Source organism: Mustela erminea, chromosome 2 (genome assembly GCF_009829155.1).
Source record: "Mustela erminea isolate mMusErm1 chromosome 2, mMusErm1.Pri, whole genome shotgun sequence".
NCBI lineage: Eukaryota > Metazoa > Chordata > Mammalia > Carnivora > Mustelidae > Mustela > Mustela erminea.
Window position 1 is genome coordinate 38012884 of NC_045615.1, and position 8437 is coordinate 38021320.

Genomic DNA, 8437 nt, shown 5'->3' on the forward strand with positions numbered 1-8437 from the left:
TGGGGAGCTGAATCCCAGGGCCCTGAGATCATGACCTGAGCTGAAGGCACTTAACTGACTGAGCCACTCAGGCACCCCCGCCATGTGTTCTTTATAGTTTCTCTCTGTCAACTCAGCTGAAGGTTTTCTTGCGGCCTTGAAAGAGGAATTACTTTTTCTAGAAAAACTTTAAAACTTTGATATGCTTAAAACAGTTGTTCTTTTTTGGTTTATTAATGAGGCACAAAGGATAGCTAAGATGCTATTCAATGCCTTTCTATATAATTTCATAAAGATAAGTAAAACAAACAAACAAACAAACAAAAACCCAAAACAACCCTAATCGAGAATACTAAATAAAAGAAGAAAGCTCAAGAGAGATAGGCTACTAAGAGAATGAGGACAAGGGTTATTGGAAAATATAACAGGATAATAATAAACGAAAGTTGTTTTGTACCAAGATGCTAGTCATCCTGTTGAGTCAGCCTCTCATCTTTTCCTTTAATTTTTTTTTTTTTTTTTACCAGTTAACCATTTTACATTAACCAAACGTGAGTTTCAAGTAACTAGAGGACATAGGATTCTCTGTTTTCCTGTTTTAAGTAATGTGAAATTTGGCAGGAAAATGAGACCATTTTTATACCTTCACCCCAAATACTCTGTTTTGTATCTTAGGAATCTTTTTGTATCTTAAGTTGAATCATAAAATGGAAACAAAAGGCACTAATAGTTTCTCTTCCTTATCATGAAGTCTATTCAATCTGAAGCCAACTCTTCTTTGCTTCTGGAATTCATTCAGATTTCCAAATTTTCTTTTCTACCCTTGGCCAGAGTATTCAGCAACTCATTTCTTCAGAGGTAAGATTATTTTATTTTATTTTTTTTTACAGTAAGTCTAATAGGCTTGAATTAACCCTTGTCTATTTCAGGCAGTTACTTTGGAAGTCATATATTTAATATTTTCCAGATCTGTAAAGTAGAATAATACATATTGTATTGATAATTCAGAATGATAATAATACAGAATGAGTGTTTATCTCACTATTTTTCAACCAAGACATACCTTGCTGGTAGTACTCAAAAAGTTCCTGGAGCACTGCTCTCCCTCTGCTCGAATGAGAGCCCCATGAAGCCCCAGATTTTGATTTGTTCACTGTTGGATCCACAGTGCCCAGACAGTGCATGGCACACCGTAGATGCTAGACGAAGATTTCCTTGGTTGTTTGCCACACATACCATTATACATAGTCAGGCGTGAACACAAATGTCCACAACCTGTTAAGGGAGTCAGGGCAAGTTTTATGGAGGATGAAGCATTGAAGGATTGCTGGTTCCTAATCTGTTGATTTGCATGATTCAGGAAGTGTTCATTGTGTACTCTTTTGCCTGAATTTTAAGTGTGTTTGCACTGTTTGCTGTGGCAGGGTGAATAATGCCCCCCCCCCTCAACCAGATGTCCATGTTCTAATCCCTGGAACTTGTGAATGTTCCCTTATATGGCAAAAGGATTTTGCACTTGCGATAAATGGAAGATCTCAAGGTGAGACCATCCTGAATTATCGGGTGGGCCTAATGTCTCACCAGCATCCTTTTAAGAGGGAGGCAGGAGATCAGTGTAGATTAGTGATGTGGCTATGGAAGCAAGTAGCTAGAGTGAAGCAGCTACAAGCCAAGCCATGTGGCAGCCTCTAGAAGCTAGAAAGGCTTGGAACAGGATTCTCTTCTAGGACCTCCAAGGGATGCCAGCTCTGCCAACATCTGGATTTTAATTCTCTGTAATTTTTTTTCTTTCAGACTGCTAAGTTCCAGAACTATCAGAGAATAAATTTTCATTTTTGTGTTGTTTTAAGCCACTAAATGTGTGGTAATTTGTTACAGCAGCGGCAAGGAAACTACCACAGTGACAATGCCTTTTTTCTTTGTGGTCATGTGGTTTCTTTATTTTGAGAGTGATCTTTGTAACTTTTTGTAACTTTGTTACTTGTTTGGTTGTCCTTCAATTTGCAAGTGAAATAAAATTTTATAAAGCCAACAATTAATTGGTGATTTTCCTTCTAGCACCCTTTGTTTCTTATTCTGAAATTCTTCAAAGTTTAATGAAGGTCACTTCAGTATAAATTGATTATAGTTTATTTTTAAAAATTAGAAATACAGGGTGATCTCTTAATTAAGGAACACATATACTCACTAATTGTTTCCATAATGACATTCCTTTTATTATCTCCCTTATGCCTTACAAAAAACTCCTTTGACATATATATTAGCCTTTTCATTTTTCAGATGAGGAAATGAGTTAAGGGAAAGAAACTTATCTTGCATAGGGTGAAATTGGGTGAAATTAGTAGGTAACTTATAAGAAGATATTTGAGTTCAGATCTACCTGACTCTGAAGGATGCATTCTTATGCATTATTTTATTCTGAAACCACTGGTAAAATATAATTTAAATTCAGTAAGGTGAACTTTTAATATACAGTTGACCTTTGAACAACATGGGGGTTAGTGATACCAGTTCTTGTCGAGTTGAAAATCCACTTACGACTTTTGAGTCCCCCAAAACTTTACTAACTTACAGCTTACTGTTGACAGGAAGCCTACCAATAGCATAAACTGTTGATTAACACGTATTTTGTATGCTGTATGTATTATATACTGTATTCGTATAATAAAGTAAGCTAGAGAAAAGGAAAACACTTATAAGGAAGGGAAAATACATTTATAGTATTATATTTGTTTTTTAAAAATCCATATGTATGTGGATTTGGGCAGTTCAAACCCGTGTTGTTCAAGGGCCAACTGGATTGCCGTTTGTTTGAGAAATAGAAGAGAATGCCAGATATTGAAATCTGAATTCTCCTTCATAGGAGAGGAACACTGTCCTACAAACAAGGCTCCTGATACACATGTGTGTTGGCATGAGGTTTAGGTCATATGGACCAGACTGAGCTAGGTACAGGGCTTTTAGTAGAGTGTAGTAAGAGACAGCAATTCATGGGGATAACCACATCAGATTAAAGACATGGTAAAGAACAAAGGAGTTAAGCAGGAAGATGAGTATTTTCACGCAACAGACTGACAAATAGATAAGTCCCTTGATGGCAACTCTGTGAAAAAAATGGACAGCGTAAGTTGATAAACTGTTTAGAGGCCAAATGGGTAGTGCTATATCAAAATGTAAAATGTGCTTACTTGGACATTGCTGCTATAAACATTCGGGTGCATGTGCCCTTTTGGATCACTACGTTTGTATCCTTAGGGTAAATACCCAATAGTGCAATTGCTGGGTCATAGGGCAGTTCTATTTTCAACATTTTGAGGAACCTCCATGCTGTTTTCCAGAGTGGCTGCACCAGCTTGCATTCCCACCAACAGTGTAGGAGGGTTCCCCTTTCTCCACATCCTCGCCAGCATCTGTCATTTCCTGACTTGTTGATTTTAGCCATTCTGACTGGTGTGAGGTGATATCTCATTGTGGTTTTGATTTGTATTTCCTTGATGCCGAGTGATATGGAGCACTTTTTCATGTGTCTGTTGGCCATCTGGATGTCTTCTTTGCAGAAATGTCTGTTCATGTCCTCTGCCCATTTCTTGATTGGATTATTTGTTCTTTGGGTGTTGAGTTTGCTAAGTTCTTTATAGATTCTGGACACTAGTCCTTTATCTGATATGTCGTTTGCAAATATCTTCTCCCATTCTGTCAGTTGTCTTTTGATTTTGTTAACTGTTTCCTTTGCTGTGCAAAAGCTTTTGATCTTGATGAAATCCCAATAGTTCATTTTTGCCCTTGCTTCCCTTGCCTTTGGCGTTGTTCCTAGGAAGATGTTGCTGCGGCAGAGGTCAAAGAGGTTGCTGCCTGTGTTCTCCTCAAGGATTTTGATGGATTCCTTTCGCACATTGAGGTCCTTCATCCATTTTGAGTCTATTTTTGTGTGTGGTGTAAGGAAATGGTCCAATTTCATTTTTCTGCATGTGGCTGTCCAATTCTCCCAGCACCATTTATTGAAGAGGCTGTCTTTTTTCCATTGGACATTCTTTCCGGCTTTGTCGAAGATTAGTTGACCATAGAGTTGAGGGTCTATTTCTGGGCTCTCTATTCTGTTCCATTGATCTATGTGTCTGTTTTTGTGCCAGTACCATGCTGTCTTGATGACGACAGCTTTGTAATAGAGCTTGAAGTCCGGAATTGTGATGCCACCAACGTTGGCTTTCTTTTTCAATATCCCTTTGGCTATTCGAGGTCTTTTCTGGTTCCATATAAATTTTAGCATTATTTGTTCCATTTCTTTGAAAAAGATGGATGGTACTTTGATAGGAATTGCATTAAATGTGTAGATTGCTTTAGGTAGCATAGACATTTTCACAATATTTATTCTTCCAATCCAGGAACATGGAACGTTTTTCCATTTCTTTGTGTCTTCCTCAATTTCTTTCATGAGTACTTTATAGTTTTCTGAGTATAGATTCTGTGTCTCTTTGGTTAGGTTTATTCCTAGGTATCTTATGGTTTTGGGTGCAATTGTAAATGGGATTGACTCCTTAATTTCTCTTTCTTCTGTCTTGCTGTTGGTGTAGAGAAATGCAACTGATTTCTGTGCATTGATTTTATATCCTGACACTTTACTGAATTCCTGTATAAGTTTTAGCAGTTTTGGAGTGGATTCTTTTGGGTTTTCCACATATAGTATCATATCATCTGCGAAGAGTGATAATTTGACTTCTTCTTTGCCAATTTGGATGCCTTTAATTTCCTTTTGTTGTCTGATTGCTGAGGCTAGGACCTCTAGTACTATGTTGAATAGCAGTGGTGATAATGGACATCCCTGCCGTGTTCCTGACCTTAGCGGAAAAGCTTTCAGTTTTTCTCCATTGAGAATGATATTTGCGGTGGGTTTTTCATAGATGGCTTTGATGATATTGAGGTATGTGCCCTCTATCCCTACACTTTGAAGAGTTTTGATCAGGAAGGGATGCTGTACTTTGTCAAATGCTTTTTCAGCATCTATTGAGAGTATCATATGGTTCTTGTTCTTTCTTTTATTGATGTGTTGTATCACATTGACTGATTTGCGGATGTTGAACCAACCTTGCAGCCCTGGAATAAATCCCACTTGGTCGTGGTGAATAATCTTTTTAATGTACTGTTGAATCCTATTGGCTAGTATTTTGTTGAGTATTTTCGCATCTGTGTTCATCAAGGATATTGGTCTATAGCTCAAATGTGCTTACTTGGATCTATAATTTTTTTTACTGAATTTGGATTCTTTTGTGTTCTTCAAAGGAGCAGAGAGTTTAAGGCCAATTTTTCCCCACAGTGGAGACAAACCCCTTCTGATGCCCCATGCATGAGGAGGTGTTGCACTCTGACCGATGGGAGCAGACACTACTCCAGGTCCTGTGAGTGTAGAGAGGGTTGTTCCCTCTAATTCCTCCATGTGGTTCTTTCCCTGGCCTGACACTGTATCCTCACATGCAGGTGCTGGCCAGTACTTGGCTGAGTACTTGTGGAGGTCCATCTGCACATTCCCGGATTTCTCTCTCTAGGCAACATTAACTCTCTATATTGCCTTTTCTGGCTTCTTTCATCTCCCCAGAGTCTTGCTTGCATCTCCCTGTCTCAGGGGGTCCTTGTCTCAGGTTGGGCTTCAGGGAATGGAAACTCTTAAAGCAGTAAACTGGGACAGTCCTGGTGTCATTATCTCTTAAGGATCACTTCCTTCACTGTCTGAGGTTCAATGTCTTTAAAACCATAGTTCAAATATTTCATTTGGTATTCTTGGTTGCTCCAGGCAGGAGAATAAATCTGATCTGTTATTCCATCTTGACCAGAAGCTGAAGATTATTGCTTTCACCCATCCATCCATTTACGTATCTATGTGTGTGTTTATTTATTCAAATTGGCATGTCTATAGTATTTCCATTAGAAAAACATGACCTATTAAAATTTTGGTCCACTTTCTTCTTCTACCATTCAAACTCAACACTTTAATTTTACTCAAGTAAAAGCAGAATTACATAGCTGGTGGGAAAACTAAATATTTCATCTCATTAAATTAACAAGATTTAATTGAATTAGGTGTGCTCTTTATTATCTATCAGGAACAGTGACTCATCTCTCTTACATACTATTTCCCTTTACCTTTATTTATTTAGGTAAGTATGTAACGAGTGTCCCCTTTCCCACACCAGTAACATGAGTGTGCGTCTGCATGATTTATAACACTATACCTGGATTTGTCATCTCATCTTCAGTTCATGCTCAATTCCCCTTATTATATGGCATTTCCACAATAACTTCCAATGTTTTAGTCAGTCATACACTTTCCAACATCAACTGTAAAAATTAAGTTGTTAATTTAAAAACATGATTATAATTCCAGAATAAATACCGCCAAACCCACTTCTCACGATGCTGTTGTGAGACGTCCTTGGTAACCCACTGCTTCAGTCTCCACGAGGCCCCCTTTGGGCAAAGCGGCAAGCTGGTGAGCAGCTCTCACAGGAAGATGACTCATGAAATGCTGTTTGTCCATTTCATCGGCCGTACCGAAGTCATTCATGTCAGCCAGCAAAACAGTTGTTTTCACCACATGAGTGAAGTCACAGCCTGCAGCTGTCCGAATTTCACCCGTGTTTATAGGAGCTTGTTTGGCTTCTGCTGCCGTCCCTCCTGGCACTAGCTATCCACATGAAGGGTCCATACCTCACTGTGTTGAAATGTAAGTGGTCCTGTCCACTCACACAGCTTGATGGTAGGCATGAACCAAAGGCCCTGGGGGCTTTTGCAGTGCTGATCACCTGCCTTCCTTCCTTTCTCTCTCTTTTTTCTTTCTTCTCTCTCTCCCCTCCCCCTTCCTTCCTTCCTTCCTTTCTTTTCTTTCTTCTTATTTCAGTTAGCTGCTGAATAGTACATCATTAGTTTTTTTTTTTTTTTAAGATTTTATTTATTTATTTGACAGACAGCGATCACAAGTAGGCAGAGAGGCAGGCAGAGAGAGAGAGAGAGGGGGAAGCAGGCTCCCTGCTGAGCAGAGAGCCTGATGCAGGACTCAATCCCAGGACCCTGAGATCATGACCTGAGCCAAAGGCAGAGGCTTAACCCACTGAGCCACCCAGGCACCCCCATCATTAGTTTTGATGTAGTGTTCAAAGATTCATATGTAACACCCAATGCTCATCACAGTACGTGACCTCCTTAAGTATTAAGGAGGGCTGATCACCTTTCTGATCAAAGATGCCACAGCTGGCCCTTCCATCTTGCTGCCTGCCCCTCCAAGGAAACAGTCCACTACACTGCCTGCTAGGACCTCACTGTTCAAGCTATTGCTTGTAAAAGCAGGATAAATATAAAGAGGGTAATTATCAACCAGAGTTTATTGGAAATAATTATTCATTGACAAAAACTACTGTTTTTTGGGGCGCCTAGTTCCCTCAGTGGGTTAAGCCACTGCCTTCGGCTCAGGTCATGATCTCAGGGTCCTGAGATTGAGCCCTGCATCAGGCTCTCTGCTCAGTAGGGAGCCTGCTTCCCCTTCTCTCTCTGCCCGCTGCTCTGCCTACCTGTGATCTCTCTCTCTCTCTCTGTCAAATAAATAAATTAAAATCTTTAAAAAATATTAAGAAAACACCCTATTGTTTTGCAGCCTCTTGCTCTTTCAAGTTTGCCTTAGTGACTTTTTCCTGGAGCAGAAGTTTCTTCTACTTGTGAAAGGGACATATTTTAGGGTGTTAGGGTATGGGGATGGATGATATTTGTAGTCGATTCTTCCTTGGTGTGTTCTACTTTCCAAAGGAGCAGTTCTGGTTAAGAGTCAATGCTGACAGTGTGGAAAGGGTACCGATGAGTTTTGGTTCTGTAATTCTCAGGGCATTATGCATTTTGTCTCATTTCAACATAACAGCTGCTACCTGAGACCCTTTAAACAAAGCCTAATTCCTTGAAGCATACATCTGATTCGTTCTCTGAGCAGTTTGACATAATCACTTCCCTTCAGGATGAACTGCTTCATGTAGTCTTTTTGTACAAATAGACCTGCTCACTAACTTTTAGTACTTTTTAAAATCATATATCTTTTTTCAGCCTCAGAACAAGTCCAAATTCCTGCACAAATCAAACACCCAATATTTTATACTTCATTCTCATATCTCCATGCTGCCAATTTTCTGGTAAGATTCATTTAAATTTCAGCTGGAATTAATGTCAGACACAAACAATACGCACGTCCAGCTGGAATTAAAAGGTAATTTCTGATCATTTTTCTCTTTGAAAACTCTGGCCTTCTCTTTATTTCTCCCTCTGAAGATAAGAAGTAAGTTTTCTTTGAAATATCAGTCTGTGTTGTTGTGGCTTTAAATCAAACCTAGTTTTTGTCTTTTAGTATCACTGTAATTCATTGCAAAGCTATGTTGCATTTTAGATGCTTTTCCAAGTTTGTTTCAGGTATGACACTTTTCCCTTTGTC

General features: G+C 39.1%; 1 pseudogene; it reads right to left on the reverse strand.

Moving 5' to 3' along the window:
• Window positions 1-6379: 6379 nt before the first annotated feature.
• Window positions 6380-7231, reverse strand: LOC116582051 (annotated as a pseudogene).
• Between the last annotated feature and the right edge of the window lie 1206 nt (window positions 7232-8437).